Genomic DNA, 15,094 nt, shown 5'->3' with positions numbered 1-15,094 from the left:
CAAAATAGTTTTAGATACAAATTTTCTACTATTATACACTTCTCGATTATAATATACTGGCTTATAACGCTTTATAAGTAGGATTTCCACAAAAATGATTAAATCGGTAACAAGAATCTGGATTGTGCACATCCAGTATATAATACTGGACATTATGCTTTTGCATGATATTTAAGCAGTTTAATATACTGGACATTATTTTTTATATAATTTATTTTTTATTATATAAAAACTCTTGACTTATTAATCTGAAGTTACATTTTTATTTCCATTTATGACTTGTCGTATTTTACTACCTACTTTTCTTGAAATGTGTGAAAATTTACATTTCTCTGAACCTAAAACATCTAACAGACCTGAAAAATTGCCTTTACATTTATACATATTAAATTTAATAGGTGCACACTTTGACTATATTAAACAATCAGTTCACTAAAAAAATTCTATCATATTTCATTAAATTTATATTCATCAGTAGTCTTTTAGCTTTTTCAAAAAAAAAACATGTCTGATGCTAGCGGAAGCAGGAAGCTTACAATGGATGAACTTATGCAGAGTTTAAAGTCTGATTGGGATAGTAAAGCACCAATTGACAATATTATGCAAAAGTGGGAGCAAATAAAGGCTGATTGGGAAAGAATAAAACCTCATTTTTTTGCTGATGAATCATTCAAGAATAGGCTGAACGTAGAACGCAGTTCTGAAGGTTATTCAACCTCGTTCGACAAGGTTGTCCAAAACTTTGATTCTTTTAATTTGTGATGACCAAGTTCATCACTTGTGTTGCAATAAAATTCTACATTTCGAGGCCTTAAAAACCTCCCTTAGCACCACCTCGGTTTAAGTGCGCAGTCCGGGCGCGTAGCCGGAAAGCTTAAATGTGAAAATCTATAAAAAATGATAAGTTTTGACTGTAAAATGAATAAATTTAACTTCGGTCAACATTTTGGGTAAACGGACCCAGACCCGTGATTTGACGGTCCTAGAGGATCCGTAGGAAAATATGGGACTTGGGCGTATGCCCCGAATCGGATTATGAGGTCCCAAGCCCGAGAAATGAATTTTTAAACAACCTTTCACTGCAGAACACAGGAAGCATGTGCGGCCAGGGTTGATTTTGTGCGGTCCGCACAGGGCATCTGAGGGCAGTATATTTAGACGGGATTTTCAGTTATTTTTCCTTTTTTAAGACCCCAAAAACATAAGAGGCGATTTTTTAAACAACCTTTCTTTTTCAAATCAATTGTAAGTCATTTTTAACTAGTTTTCTTCAATCATTAACATCTTTTAATATGATTTCAACTTCAAATCAATGATTTTCATGGGGGAAATTGGGTGTTTTGGGTAAAACCTAGGTTTTTCAAAAATTGAGGATTTGGACCTCGATTTGAGGTCCGATTTAAAAAACAAATTACATATTTGAGCTCGTGGGGGAATGGGTAATCGGGCTTTGGTTCGAACCTTGGGTTTTTACCATGTGGGCTCGGGGGCAATTTTGACTTTTTGGGTAAAACTTTGGAAAATCCATTTTCATGCATTCAAATTGATTCATTTAGCGTTTATTGATGTAATTAAGTAACTTGTGGCTAGATACGAGCAAATTGGTGGTGGAATCAAGGGGTAAAGCTATAATTGAATCGCGAATTGTGTTCGTGGCATCGAGGTAAGTGTTTGGTCTAACCTTAGCTTGAGAGATTAGGAGTTGTGTCCTATTTGCTATTTGCTTCTTGTTAAGTACGATGTATAGGCATGGTGACGAGTATCTATACATTGGTGTCAAGCATGACCGTGGGTCTTATATTGTCATTTTCATGACTTCGTTGTATTATTCATGCCTTGGTGAAGATTTCTATTTGTTGTGTAAAGTTGTGGAAAGAATTGTGACCTATGAACATTGAGGGGTGTTGGCTCCAGTTGTATAATGAATTGTGAAAGTATAAGTGATAATTGAAACTCTAGAGTATTGGTTCGAGTTGTGAAGTGAATTGTGAAGTAAAAATGAGAAAGAGAAGAGATCATTTTATTGCCCCCTTGCCGGGCTATTGTTGAGTTGTGGATCCCTTACATTGTGTTCTTAATTGATATTACGAATGTTTAGGTTGATGATTCTTGTGTTAGGTGTTGTAACAAGCTTAGTTATAGCTGAGGTAGTTAGGTGTTGTAACAAGTTTGGTTATAGATGAGGTAGTTAGATGTTGTAACAAGTTTGGTTATAGCTGAGGTAGTTAAATGTTGTAAGGAGTTTTGTTATAGTTGAGGTAGTTAGGTGTTGTAACTAGTTTGGTTATAGTTGAGGTAGTTAGATGTTGTAACAAGTTTGGTTATATATGTTTCTCCCTTGCCGGGATATTGTTTGTTGATATTATTATTCATTTGCCGGGTGGTACGCCTACCACAAGATATAATGAAATGGGAGCGGGTGGTACGCCTACCACAAGATAAATGAAATGGGAGCGGGTGGCACGCCCGCCATGAGATACAGTAAATGGGAGCGGGTGGGACACCTACCACAAGATAAATGAAATGGGAGCGGGTGGCACGCCCGCAACAAGATGTGAAAAGAAAGTGAAATCCGCCTTTGTTTTCCTTATTCTTGTTAGTGGTTGGATTTCGATTCATTATAGTTCTCTTGATATTCTGTTTTTACCTATTATTCCCCGAATCATGTTTCCCCCTCCCATCTTTACTTGTTTATTTTCGTATTTCTTTTCTTCTTTATATATATTCGAAATGCACAGGTTTATCTGGAATCTGGTCATAGCCTCGTTACTACCTCGCCGGGGTTAGGCCAGGCACTTACCAGCACATGGGGTTAGTTGTGTTGATACTACACTCTGCACTATTTTGTGCAGACCCCAGTGTTATAGACTTCGTACCGTAGTGATATTGTTGATTCTTGTTCATCAGGCGACCCGAGGTAGCCCTGCAAGCGTTCGTAGGCCTTGGCATCTCCTTCCATCTACTTTTCCTGTTTCTTACATGTATTTCCAGAGAGAGTGTTATATTTAATTCTTTCAGACCTTTATTTGTAGAATTCTTAGACCATCTGTGAAACTGTGACACCAGTTCTGGGTAGTTGAGACTCAAACAGTTGTATTAGACATTCATATTAAGATGGCTTATTGTTTTCTTCCGCTTATGTTATATTCCATTTTTTAAATGTTATTTCTTCATAATTGTCAAAGAGAATCAAATTGGTAAAAAGATAGATGGTTCAATAATTGGCTTGCCTAGCTCACATTGGTAGGCGCCATCACGACCCCCGAGGTGGGAAATCTGGGTTGTGACAAGTTGGTATCCGAGCTCTAGGTTACATGGGTCTCACAGTTCACAAACAAGCTTAGTATATTTTGAAGGATCGGTACAGAGATGTCTGTATTTATTCCCCAAAGGCTACAGAGTTAGGAAAAGTTTCACTTCTATTCTTCCTTGTCATGCGATTTTGTTATCTCAATGCTAAATTGAAACCTCTACTCTTGTCCTTTCGTGAATGGCGAGGTCATGTACCTTCTTCAGCCGAGCAACAGCACGGATCGGTGATAGATCAGCTACGTCTTCGGAGGCTTTGTGGAGGTTGGATAAGTTTCACCAAGATCTTCACTACTACATTCAGTGGTGCATCTACTAAGGATCCCCAGGATTATCTAGACAGTTGTCATGAGGTTCTCAAGAACATGGGGATCGTGGAGGCCAATGGGGTCGATTTTGCCACTTTTTCTTGTCTGGATCCGCCAAGACTTGGTGGAGGAATTTCTGTTTTGCTATACTAGCCGGATCCCCATCTTTGACTTTGGAGAAGATCACGCAGCTATTTCTAAAGAAGTTTCTCCCCATCACTTAGAGAAATGTCTATCGGAGGCAGTTTGAGTGTCTCCAGCAGGGTTCTATTACTTTTACTCAGTACGAGATTAGAGTCAGACTTGGCTAATCATGCCCTTATCATACTTCCCATTATGAGAGAGAGTGAGGAGGTTCATTGAAGGACTCGTCCAGCCCGCTTAGTTAACTGGAGGTGGAGGTAGGGGTATTAGAGGTGGAGGTAGAGGTATTAGAGGTAGAGGTGGAGATTCTAGAGGTGGAGAAAAATGTATTAGAGGTGGAGGTGCAGGTACTGTTCTGGTTTATGGTAGAGAAGTTTTTGTTTTATTTTTCACCGTATCTGATCATGCCTAGTAATTCTTTGAGTGCCCCTATTTATGTGTCTACACCGGTGGGTAATTCTATTGTGGTAGATCGTATCCACTATTCATGTATAGTGGTGATTGGAGGTCTTGAGACTCGTGTAGATTTGTTGCTTTTAGACATAGTCAATTTCGAAGTTATATTGGGGATGGACTGGTTATCACCTTACCATGCTATCTTGGACTGTCTTACCGAGATTGTAACCTTAGCTTTACCTGGTTTGCCTCGTTTAGAGTGGAGAGGGGCTCCTGGTCATTCTACCCGTAGTGTTATCTCTTATGTGAAGGCTCGACGTATGGTCGAGAAGGGGTGTTTGGCCTATTTGGCATATGTTTGTGATTCTAGTGCTGAGGTTCCTTCTATTGATTCTGTGCTGGTTGTTCGTTAAGTTCCTGAGGTTTTCCCTTCAGACCTGCCGGGTATGCCACCCAACAGGGATATTGATTTCTGCATTGATTTGGCTCCGGGCACTCAGTGCATTTCTCTTCCACCATATCGTATGGACCCACCTAAGTTGAAAGAGTTGAAGGAGCAGTTGCAGGACTTGCTTGAGAAGGGTTTCATTAGGCCGAGTGTTTCGCCTTGGGGTGCGGCGGTGTTGTTTGTTAAGAAGAAGGACGGATCGATGATAATGTGTATTAATTACCAGCAGTTGAACAAGGTAACAATCAAGAATTTGTATCCTTTGCCGAGGATTGATGATTTGTTTGATCAGCTTCAGGGTGCTAAGGTATTTTCGAAGATTGACTTGGGATCTGGCTACCATCAGTTGAGGATTAGGGCATCTGATGTCCCTAAGACAGCTTTCTGCAATCGGTACATGCATTATAAGTTCTTGGTTATGTCATTCGGCCTTATTTGGATTCATTCGTAATAGTCTTCATTGATGATATTTTGATATATTCCCGTAGCCGGGGGGAGCACGAACAACATCTTAGAGTGGTTCTTCAGACCTTGAGGGATAGTCAGTTATATGCTAAGTTCTCGAAGTGTGAGTTCTGGTTGGGTTCAGTTGCATTCCTGGGTCATGTTGTATCAGTAGAGGGTATTCAGGTTGATTCGAAGAAGATTGAGGCAGTCAAGAACTGGCCTAGACCAACATCAGCTACAGAGATTCAGAATTTCTTGGGATTGGCAGGCTACTATCGTCGGTTCAGGGAAGGGTTTTCATTTATCGCAGCCCCGATGACCAGGTTAACCCAGAAGGGTGCCCAGTTTAGAGGGTCGGACAAGTGTGAGGCAAGCTTTCAGAAGCTCAAGACAGCTCTGACTATGGCACCGGTGTTGGTTTTGCCCACAGGTTCAGGGCCTTATACAGTTAATTGTGATGCATCTCGTGTTGGGCTTGGTGTAGTGTTGATGCAGGATGGCAAGGTCATTGCTTATGCTTCACGGCGGTTGAAGATTCATGAGAAAAACTATCCGGTTCATGATTTGGAGTTGGTAGCCATTATTCATGCATTGAAGATTTTGAGGCATTATCTATATGGCGTGGCATGTGAGGTGTTCACGGATCACAATATTCTTCAGTATTTGTTTAAGCAAAAGGAGTTGAATTTGAGGCAGAGGAGGTGGTTGGAGTTGTTGAAGGATTATGATATCACTATCTTATATCACCCGGGAAAGTCCAATGTGGTGGTCGATGCCTTGAGTAGGAAATCTGCCGGTATGGGGAGTCTTGCTTATATTCTGGTCGGTGAGAGACCGCTTGCATTGGATGTTCAGGCTTTGGCCAATCAGTTCATGAGGTTGGATGTTTCTGAGCCTAGTCGGGTATTAGGTTGCACGGTTTCTCGCTCTTCTTTATTGGAGCGTATCTGTGATCGGCAGTATGATGATCCCCATTTGTGTGTCCTTAGAGACACGGTGCAACACGGAGGTGCCAAGTAGGTTACCTTTGGTGATGATGGAGTTTTGAGATTGCAGGGTCGAGTTTGTGCGCCTAATGTAGATGGGCTCCGAGAGTTGATTTTAGAGAAGGCCCATAGCTCTCGGTGCTCTATTCATCCGGGCGCCGCGAAGATGTATCAGGATTTGCGGCAACATTATTGGTGGGGTAGAATGAAGAAGGATATTTTTGCATAAGTGGCTCGGTGTATGAATTGTCTGCAAGTTAAGTACGAGCATCAGAGGCCTGGTGGTTTATTTCAGAGGATTGAGCTTCCCGAGTGGAAGTGGGAGCGGATCACTATGGACTTTGTTGTTGGACTCCCACAGACTCGGAGGAAGTTCGACACAGTATGGGTCATTGTTGATAGACTGACCAAGTCAGCGCATTTCATTCCTATGGCAGTCTCCTATTCATCCGAGAGGTTAGCTGAGATCTATATCCGGGAGATTATTCGTCTTCATGGCATGCCTGTGTCTATCATTTCGGACCGAGGTACGCAGTTTACCTCGCATTTCTGGAGAGCAGTTCAGTGAGAGTTGGGCACACGGGTTGAGTTGAGCACAACATTTCATCCTCAGATGGATAGGCAGTCCGAGTGGACTATTCAGTTTTTGGAGGATATGCTCTGAGCTTGTGTCATTGACTTTGGAGGCTCGTGGGTTCAGTTTTTGCCTTTAGCAGATTTTGCCTACAACAACAGCTACCAGTCGAGTATCCAGATGGCTCCTTATGAGTCTTTATATGGTAAGCGGTGTCGGTCTCCAGTTGGATGGTTTGAGCTGGGGGAGGCTCGGTTGTTGGGTACGGATCTAGTTCAGGAGACCTCGGACAAGGTCAGGATTATTCAGGATAGGCTTCGTACAGCTCAATCCAGGCAAAATAGTTATGCGGACCGCAAGGTTCAAGATGTGGCTTTTATGGTCGGTGAGCGGGTATTGCTCCGAGTGTCACATATGAAGAGTGTAATGAGATTTGGGAAGAAGGGAAAGCTTAGCCCTAGGTTCATTTGCCCGTTTGAGATTCTTGATCGAGTAGGAGAGGTGGCTTATAGACTTGCTTTGCCGCCGAGCTTATCAACCATGCATCCAGTGTTTCATGTGTCCATGCTTCGGAAGTATCAAGGCGATCCATCCCACATGTTAGATTTCAGCACTATCCAGTTGGACAAGGACTTATCTTATGAGGAGGAGTCGGTGGCTATTCTAGACCAGCAGGTTTGTTAGTTGAGATCGAAGAGTTTTCCTTCTGTTCGTGTTCAGTGGAGAGGTCAGCCTCCTGATGCATCGACCTGGGAGTCCAAGTCCGATATGTGGAGCAATTATCCCCATCTTTTCCCCGACTCAGGTACTTTCTTCTTCTATCCGTTCGAGGACGAAATGTCGTTTTAGAGGGGGAGAATGTGATGACCTAAAAGGTCATCACTTGTGTTACAATAAAATTCTACGTTCTGAGGCCTTAAAAACCTCCCTTAGCACCACCTCGATTTACGTGCACAGTCCGGGCGCATAGCCGAAAAGCTTAAATGTAAAAATCTGTAAAAAATGATAAGTTTTGACTGTAAAGTGAATAAATTTGACTTCGGTCAATGTTTTGGGTAAACGGACCCGGACCCATGATTTGACAGTCCCGGAGGGTCCATAGAAAAATATGAGACTTGGGCGTATGCCCGGAATCGGATTCCGAGGTCCCAAGCCCGAGAAATGAATTTTTAAAGAAATTTTTTTTCTGAAACTGTTTAAAGAAATTTAAAATGAAATTTGCTTAGAACATGATGGTATCGGGCCCGTATTTTGGTTTCGATGCCCGGTACAGGCCTTATATATGATTTAACATGCTTCTGTGGAATTTGGTGAAAAACGGATGTCATTTGACGTGACTCGGACTTAAATTACAAAATTGATGTTTAAAGAAGTTTTGAGAAAATTTCATTGATCTCGAGGTTTAATTTGATGTTCATGATGTTATTTTGATGATTTGATTACACGAATAAGTCCGTATGATGTTCTTGAAGTTTTGTGTACACTTGGTTTGGAGTTCCGAGGGATCGGGTGAGTTTCGGGTAGGTTCCGGGGTGTCTTAGGCTTAAAACAGAGCTGTTGCAGGCTCAAAGAGGTGGAGGACCTCTGAATAGGCCAGTGCGGTCCGCACGATATGGACTGCTGCCGCGGAGAGGACTGTGCGGCCGCACTAGTTTTGGTGCGATCCGCGGTGAAGAGCAATTCACCGGTCCGACTTCGGAAGCCTATATCTTTTGATATACAAGGAATCCTTAAATGATTCAAAAACAAAAGTTGTAGCCCTTTGTGTCTAGTTTCCAGAAAAATTCAGAAATCACAATTTGGACATCTGTAGAGAATGTTATGGCCAAAATACTAAGACCTGTCACTGCAGAACACAAGATGCCTGTGCGGCCGCGGTTGATTTTGTGCGGTCCGCACAGGGCATCTGAGGGAAGCATATTTAGACGGGATTTTTAGTTATTTTTCCTTTTTTAAGGCCCCAAAATTATAAGAGGCGATTTTTCAAACAACCTTTCTTCTCCAAATCAATAGTAAGTCATTTTTAACTAGTTTTCTTCAATCATTAACATCTTTTAACATGATTTCAACTTCAAATCAATGATTTTCATGGAGAAAATTGGATGTTTTGGGTAGAACCTGGGTTTTTCAAAAATTGGGGATTTGGACCTCGATTTAAGGTCCGATTTCAAAAACAAATTACATATTTGAGCTCGTGGGAAAATGGGTAATTGGGTTTTGGTTCGAACCTCGGGTTTTGACCATGTGGGCCCGGGGGCAATTTTGACCTTTTGGGTAAAACTATGGAAAATCCATTTTCATGCATTCAAATTGATTCATTTAGTGTTTATTGATGTAATTAAGTAACTTATGACTAGATACGAGCGAATTGGTGGTGGAATTAAGGGGTGAAGCTATAATTGAATCGGAATTTTGTTCGTGGCATCGAGGTAAGTGTTTGGTCTAACCTTAGCTTGAGGGATTAGGAGTTGTGTCCTATTTGCTTCTTGTTGAGTACGACGTATAGGCATGGTGACGAGTATCTATACGTTGGTGTCAAGCATGACTGTGGGTCTTATATTTTCATTTTCATGACTTCGTTGTATTATTCATGCCTTGGTGAAGATTTCTATTTATTGTGTAAAGTTGTGGAAACAATTGTGACCTATGAACATTGAGGGGCGTTAGCTCCAGTTGTATAACGAATTGTGAAAGTATAAGTGATAATTGAAACTCTAGAGTATTGGTTCGAGTTGTGAAGTGAATTGTGAAGTAAAAGTGAGAAAGCGAAGAGTTCATTTTGTTGCCCCCTTGCCGGGCTATTATTGAGTTGTGGATCCCTTGCATTGTGTTCTTAATTGATATTTCAGATGTTTAGATTGATGATTCTTGTGTTAGGTGTTGTAACAAGCTTAGTTAAAGTTGAGGAAGTTAGGTGTTGTAACAAGTTTGGTTATAGCTGAGGTAGTTAGATGTTGTAACAAGTTTGGTTATAGCTGAGGTAGTTAGATGTTGTAACGAGTTTGGTTATAGCTGAGGTAGTTAGGTGTTGTAACGAGTTTAGCTATAACTGAGGTAGTTAGATGTTGTAACAAGTTTGGTTATATTTGTTTCTCCCTTGTCGGGATATTGTTTGTTGATATTATTGTTCCCCTGCCGGGATTCCTTGTGATTATTGTTAGCTTGTACATGGGAGCGGGTGGTATGTCTACCACAAGATATAATAAAATAGGAGCGGGTGGTACGCCTACCACAAGACATAATGAAATAGGAGCGGGTGGTACGCCTACCACAAGATATAATGAAATGGGAGGGGGTGGTACGCCTACCACAAGATATAATGAATGGGAGCGGGTGGTACGCCTACCACAAGATATAATGAAATGGGAGCGGGTGGTACGCCTACCATAAGAAATAATGAAATGGGAGCGAGTGGTACGCCTACCACGAGGTAAATGAAATGGGAGCGGGTGACACGCCTACCACGAGATATAATAAAATGGGAGTGGATGGCACGCCTGCCACGAGATACAGGAAATGGGATCGGGTTGCACGCCTGCAACAAGATGTGAAAAGAGAGTGAAATTCGCCTTTGTTTTCCTTATTCTTGTTAGTGGTTGGATTTTGATTCCTTATAATTCTCTTGATATTCTGTTTTTAGCTGATATTCCCCAAAGCATGTTTCCCCCTCCCATCTTTACTTGTTTATTTCCGTATTTCTTTTCCGCTATATATATATTTTCGAAATACACAGGTTTATCTGGAGTCTGGTCCTAGCCTCGTCACTACTTCCCCGGGGTTAGGCCAGGTACTTACCAGCACATGGGGTTGGTTGTACTGATACTATACTCTGCACTCTTTTATGCAGACCCCAGTGTTGTAGACTTCGGACCACAGAAAGATTGCTGATTCTTGTTCATCAGGCGACCCGAGGTAGCCCTGTAGGCGTCTGTAAGCCTTGGCGTCTCCTTCCATCTACTTTCATGTTTCTTACATGTATTACCAGAGACAATGTTATATTTATTTCTTTCAGACCTTTATTTGTAGTATTCTTAGACCGTCTGTGAAACTGTGACACCAGTTTTGGGTAGTCGAGACTCAAACAGTTGTATTAGACATTCATGTTCATATGGCTTATTGTTTTTTCCGCATATGTTATATTTCGTTGTTCAAATGTCAGTTTTTCGTAATTGTTAAAGAGAATAAAATTGGTAAAAAGATAGATGGTTCAATAATTGGCTTGCCTAGCTCACATTGGTAAGCGCCATCATGACCCCCAAGGTAGGAAATCCGGGTCGTGAAATAAGTATCCCAATAGGGACGATTGTGCGAAGCTCGAATATAGCTTAAAGAATCTTCCTCATCTTATTGACAGAATAATAATTGAACAAAATCAGTTGCGTCATGATTTCAACATGTTGAAGAATGATCTTGTGAGACTTTGTGGTATTTTGCCCGGGTATCCTATAATTATCTCTGATTCGGATGATGATGAGATATATCGAGAAATTGAGGAGTATTATTCTGATGAGACAGATGATTCTTAGTTTTGCTTAATCCCTTTTTAATGTTTTTGTTCTATGTTTTTGTTGTTGTTTTCTTTATTTTTGTGTGGCTTTTCCTTTCTTTTGGGTGCTCTTTATCTTCTACTATGTTTATGTGTGATTGTTCTTTGTAATATTTCTTTTATGTTTCTAATATTATGAAATATGATCGACATAGTATCAAACTATTTTCCAGAAAATTATACGAAAATGACAACTCCATCATAGAAAATACAGGAAGCAAAAAATTATTATGGATACAAATTGTCTTTTGTCCCTAATTACTTGATATTATTCTTTCACATGGTATATCTCCACCATACTATACAGGAAATAAAATTTTTAATTATTTATTTGCACAACATTATTTAAATCTGGAATACAAAATTTTAAATTATTTAAATCCAGTAAATTATTCTAGATACAAATTTTTTACTGTTTTATACTTCCCCATTATAATATACTGGCTTATATCCCTTCATAAGTAGCATTTCCAACATATTTTATAGGGAGTAACCAAAATTGGTCAAATTTAGGGTAAAAAATCTGGATTTCTTCTGTCCAGTATTAAATACGGGATATAGTGGTTTAGCAATATATCCCTTCAAGGTAATATAGAGGAAACAAAATATTAAATTATTGAATTCCAGTAAATTATTCTAGATACCACGTTTCCACTATTTTCCACTTCTCCATTATAATCTACTGGCTTATATCCATTCATAAATAGCATTTTCAGCATATTTTATAGGGATTAACCAAAATTGAAATAATTTAGGGTAAAATATTCTGGATTTTTCACGTCCAGTATTAAATACTGGTGTCACGACCCGAATTTTTCACCCTCGGGAGTCGTGATGGCGCCTTCTAACGTGAGCTAGGCAAGCCAACACTACTTACTTCATTGTCTAATTATTTCTTTTTAACAAATATAAGGTGATAACATATAAACAGCGAAACTTTAAATTAAAGCGGAAGACATCAATAAAATATCTAAAATCTATGTCTAATCAATTACTCAAGCCTTAATCACCCAAAACCTGGTGTCACAGTGTCACAGACGGTCTAAGATTTACTACATACAAAGTCTGAAGAATAGATCAATACACTGTTTCTGAAGCGAAAAAGATGAAATAGAAAATACAAGATAGAGGAGACGCCAGGGCCTGCGGACGCCTACAGGTCTACCTTGGATCTCCGCGTGGATTGAAGGTAGCCTTTCACTACGGTCCAAGAGCTGCTCCGGGATCTGTACATAGTACAGAGTGTAGTATCAGCACAACTGACCCCATGTGTTGGTAAGTGTCTAGCCTAACCTCGGTGAAGTAGTGACGAGACTAGGACCAGACCACCAAATAAACCTGTGCAGTTATATAATATACAGCGGAAAGTAAAGCAAAAATAAACAAGTAAAGATGGGAGGGAGAAACATGCTTCGGGGAATAACAAGTAAAACAGAATATCAAGAGAACTATAAAGGAATCAAAATCCAACCACTAACAAGAATAAGGAAAACAAAGGCAGATTTCACTTTCTTTTCACATCTTGTTGCATGCGTGCAACCCGATCCCATTTCCTGTATCTCGTGGCAGACGTGTCACTCGCTCCCATTTCATGTATCTCATGGCAGGCGTGCCACCCGCTCCCATTTCATTTATCTCGTGGTAGGCGCACCACCCACTCCCATTTCATTATATCTTGTGGTAGGCGTACTACCCGCTCCCATTTCATTATATCTTGTGGTAGGCGTACCACCCGCTCCCATTTCATTGTATCTTTTGGTAGGCGTACTACCCGCTCCCATTTCATTATATCTTGGGGTAGGCATTCCACCCGCTCCTAGCTACAAGCCAACAATAATAACAAGGAATCCCGGCAAGGGAACAAGAGCAGTATAACAACTTCCCGGCAAGGCAACAATGATATTTCAACAACATCCCGGCAAGGGAACAATACTATCAAAACAAACATCCCGGCAAGGGAACAATAATATCAAACAAACATCCTGGCAAGGGAACAATGGTGATAATAACATATAGAGCGCAATAAACCACAACGGAGTCATAACAATTATAATACAAGACTCACGGGCATGCTTGACACCAACGTATAGATACTCGTCACCATGCCTATACGCCGTACTCCACAATTAATATGTAGCAAATAAGACAATACTCCTAATCCCTCAAGCTAAGGATAGACCAAACACTTACCTCGATGCCACGAACACAATTCATGATTCAACTATAGCTTTGCCCCTTGATTCCACCACCAATTCGCTCGTATCTAGTCACAAGTTACTTAATTACATCAATAAACGCTAAATGAATCAACCTCAATGCATGAAAATGAGTTTTCTAAAGTTTTACCCAAAATCAAAAATCGCCCCCGATCCCACATGGTCAAAACTCGAGGTTCGAACCAAAACCCAATTACCCATTCCACCACGAACCCAAATATATAATTTGTTTTGAAATTGGACCTCAAATCGAGGTCCAAATAGTCAATTTTTGAAAAATCTAGGTTCTACCCAAAACACCCAATTTTCCCCATGAAAATCATTGATTTTGAGTTGAAATCATGTTAAAAGATGTTAATGATCAAAGCCTGCCCGGGTGACACTCTCCATAAGGCCCACTAGACGGACCAGAGCATCCTGAAGGACTAGGGTAGCAATAAACCCCTCTGGGACCTGAGCGGGGCCCACCGGAACTGCTGGGCCGGAACCTCATCATCAAAGTCAACCTGAGGCTCCGCCGCTGGTACTACTACTCGGGGCTGAGCTCTGCCCCTACCTCGGCCCCTAGCACGGCCTTGGCCTCGCCCTCTGCTCCTCGTGGGAGCTGCTGCTGGGGGCTCGGGCTACTGGTCAGTGGATAAGGAAGCGCGTGTTCTCTCCATCTGTGAAAGAACATAGTAGAATTTCAATTAGCATTGAGAAACCAATCCGCCCGACAAGAAAGAATAAATGTGGATGTTTCCTAACTCTGTAGCCTCTGGGGATAAATACAGACGTCTCCGTACCGATCCCTCAGACTCTACTAAGCTTGTCTATGAACTGTGAGACCCATGTAACCTAGAGCTCTGATACCAACTTGTCACGACCCGGATTTTCCACACTCGGGAGTTGTGATGGCGCCTACTAATTTGAGCTAGGCAAGCCAATCCTTTAACTACTTACTTCATTGTCCAATTATTTCTTTTTAACAAATATAAGGTGATAACGTATAAACAACGGAACTTTACATTAAAGCGGAAGACATCAATAAAATATATGAAATCTATGTCTAATACAATTACTCAAGCCTTAATCACCCAAAACCTGGTGTCACAGTGTCACAGACGGTCTAGGATTTACTATATACAAAGTCTGAAGAAAAGATCAATAAACTATTTCTGAAGCAAAAAAGATGAAACAGAAAATAAAAGATAGAGGAGACGCCAGGGCCTGCGGACGCCTGTAGGTCTACCTTGGATCTCCGCGGGGATTGAAGGTAGCCTACTGCTGCTGTCCAATACCTGGATCTTTGCAAAAGAGCACTGAGTGTAGTATCAACACAACCAACCCCATGTGCTGGTAAGTGTCTAGCCTAACCTCGGCGAAGTAGTGACGAGGCTAGGACCAGACCACCAAATAAACCTATGCAGATATATAATATACAGCGGAAAGTAAAGCAGAAATAAACAAGTAAAGATGGGAGGGGGAAACATGCTTCGGGGAATAACAGGTAAAACAGAATATCAAGAGAACTATAAAGGAATCAAAATCCAACCACTAACAAGAATAAGAAAAATAAAGGCAGATTTCACTTTCTTTTCACATCTTATTGCAGGCGTGCAACCCGATCCCATTTCCTGTATCTCGTGGCAGGCGTGTCACCCGCTCCCATTTCATGTATCTCGTGGCAGGCATGCCACCCTCTCCCATTTCATTTATCTCGTGGTAGGCGTACCACCCG

This window comes from Nicotiana tabacum, chromosome 1, assembly GCF_000715075.1.
Source record: "Nicotiana tabacum cultivar K326 chromosome 1, ASM71507v2, whole genome shotgun sequence".
NCBI classification, from domain to species: Eukaryota; Viridiplantae; Streptophyta; class Magnoliopsida; order Solanales; family Solanaceae; genus Nicotiana; species Nicotiana tabacum.
Note: the sequence above shows the minus strand (reverse complement) of the source record.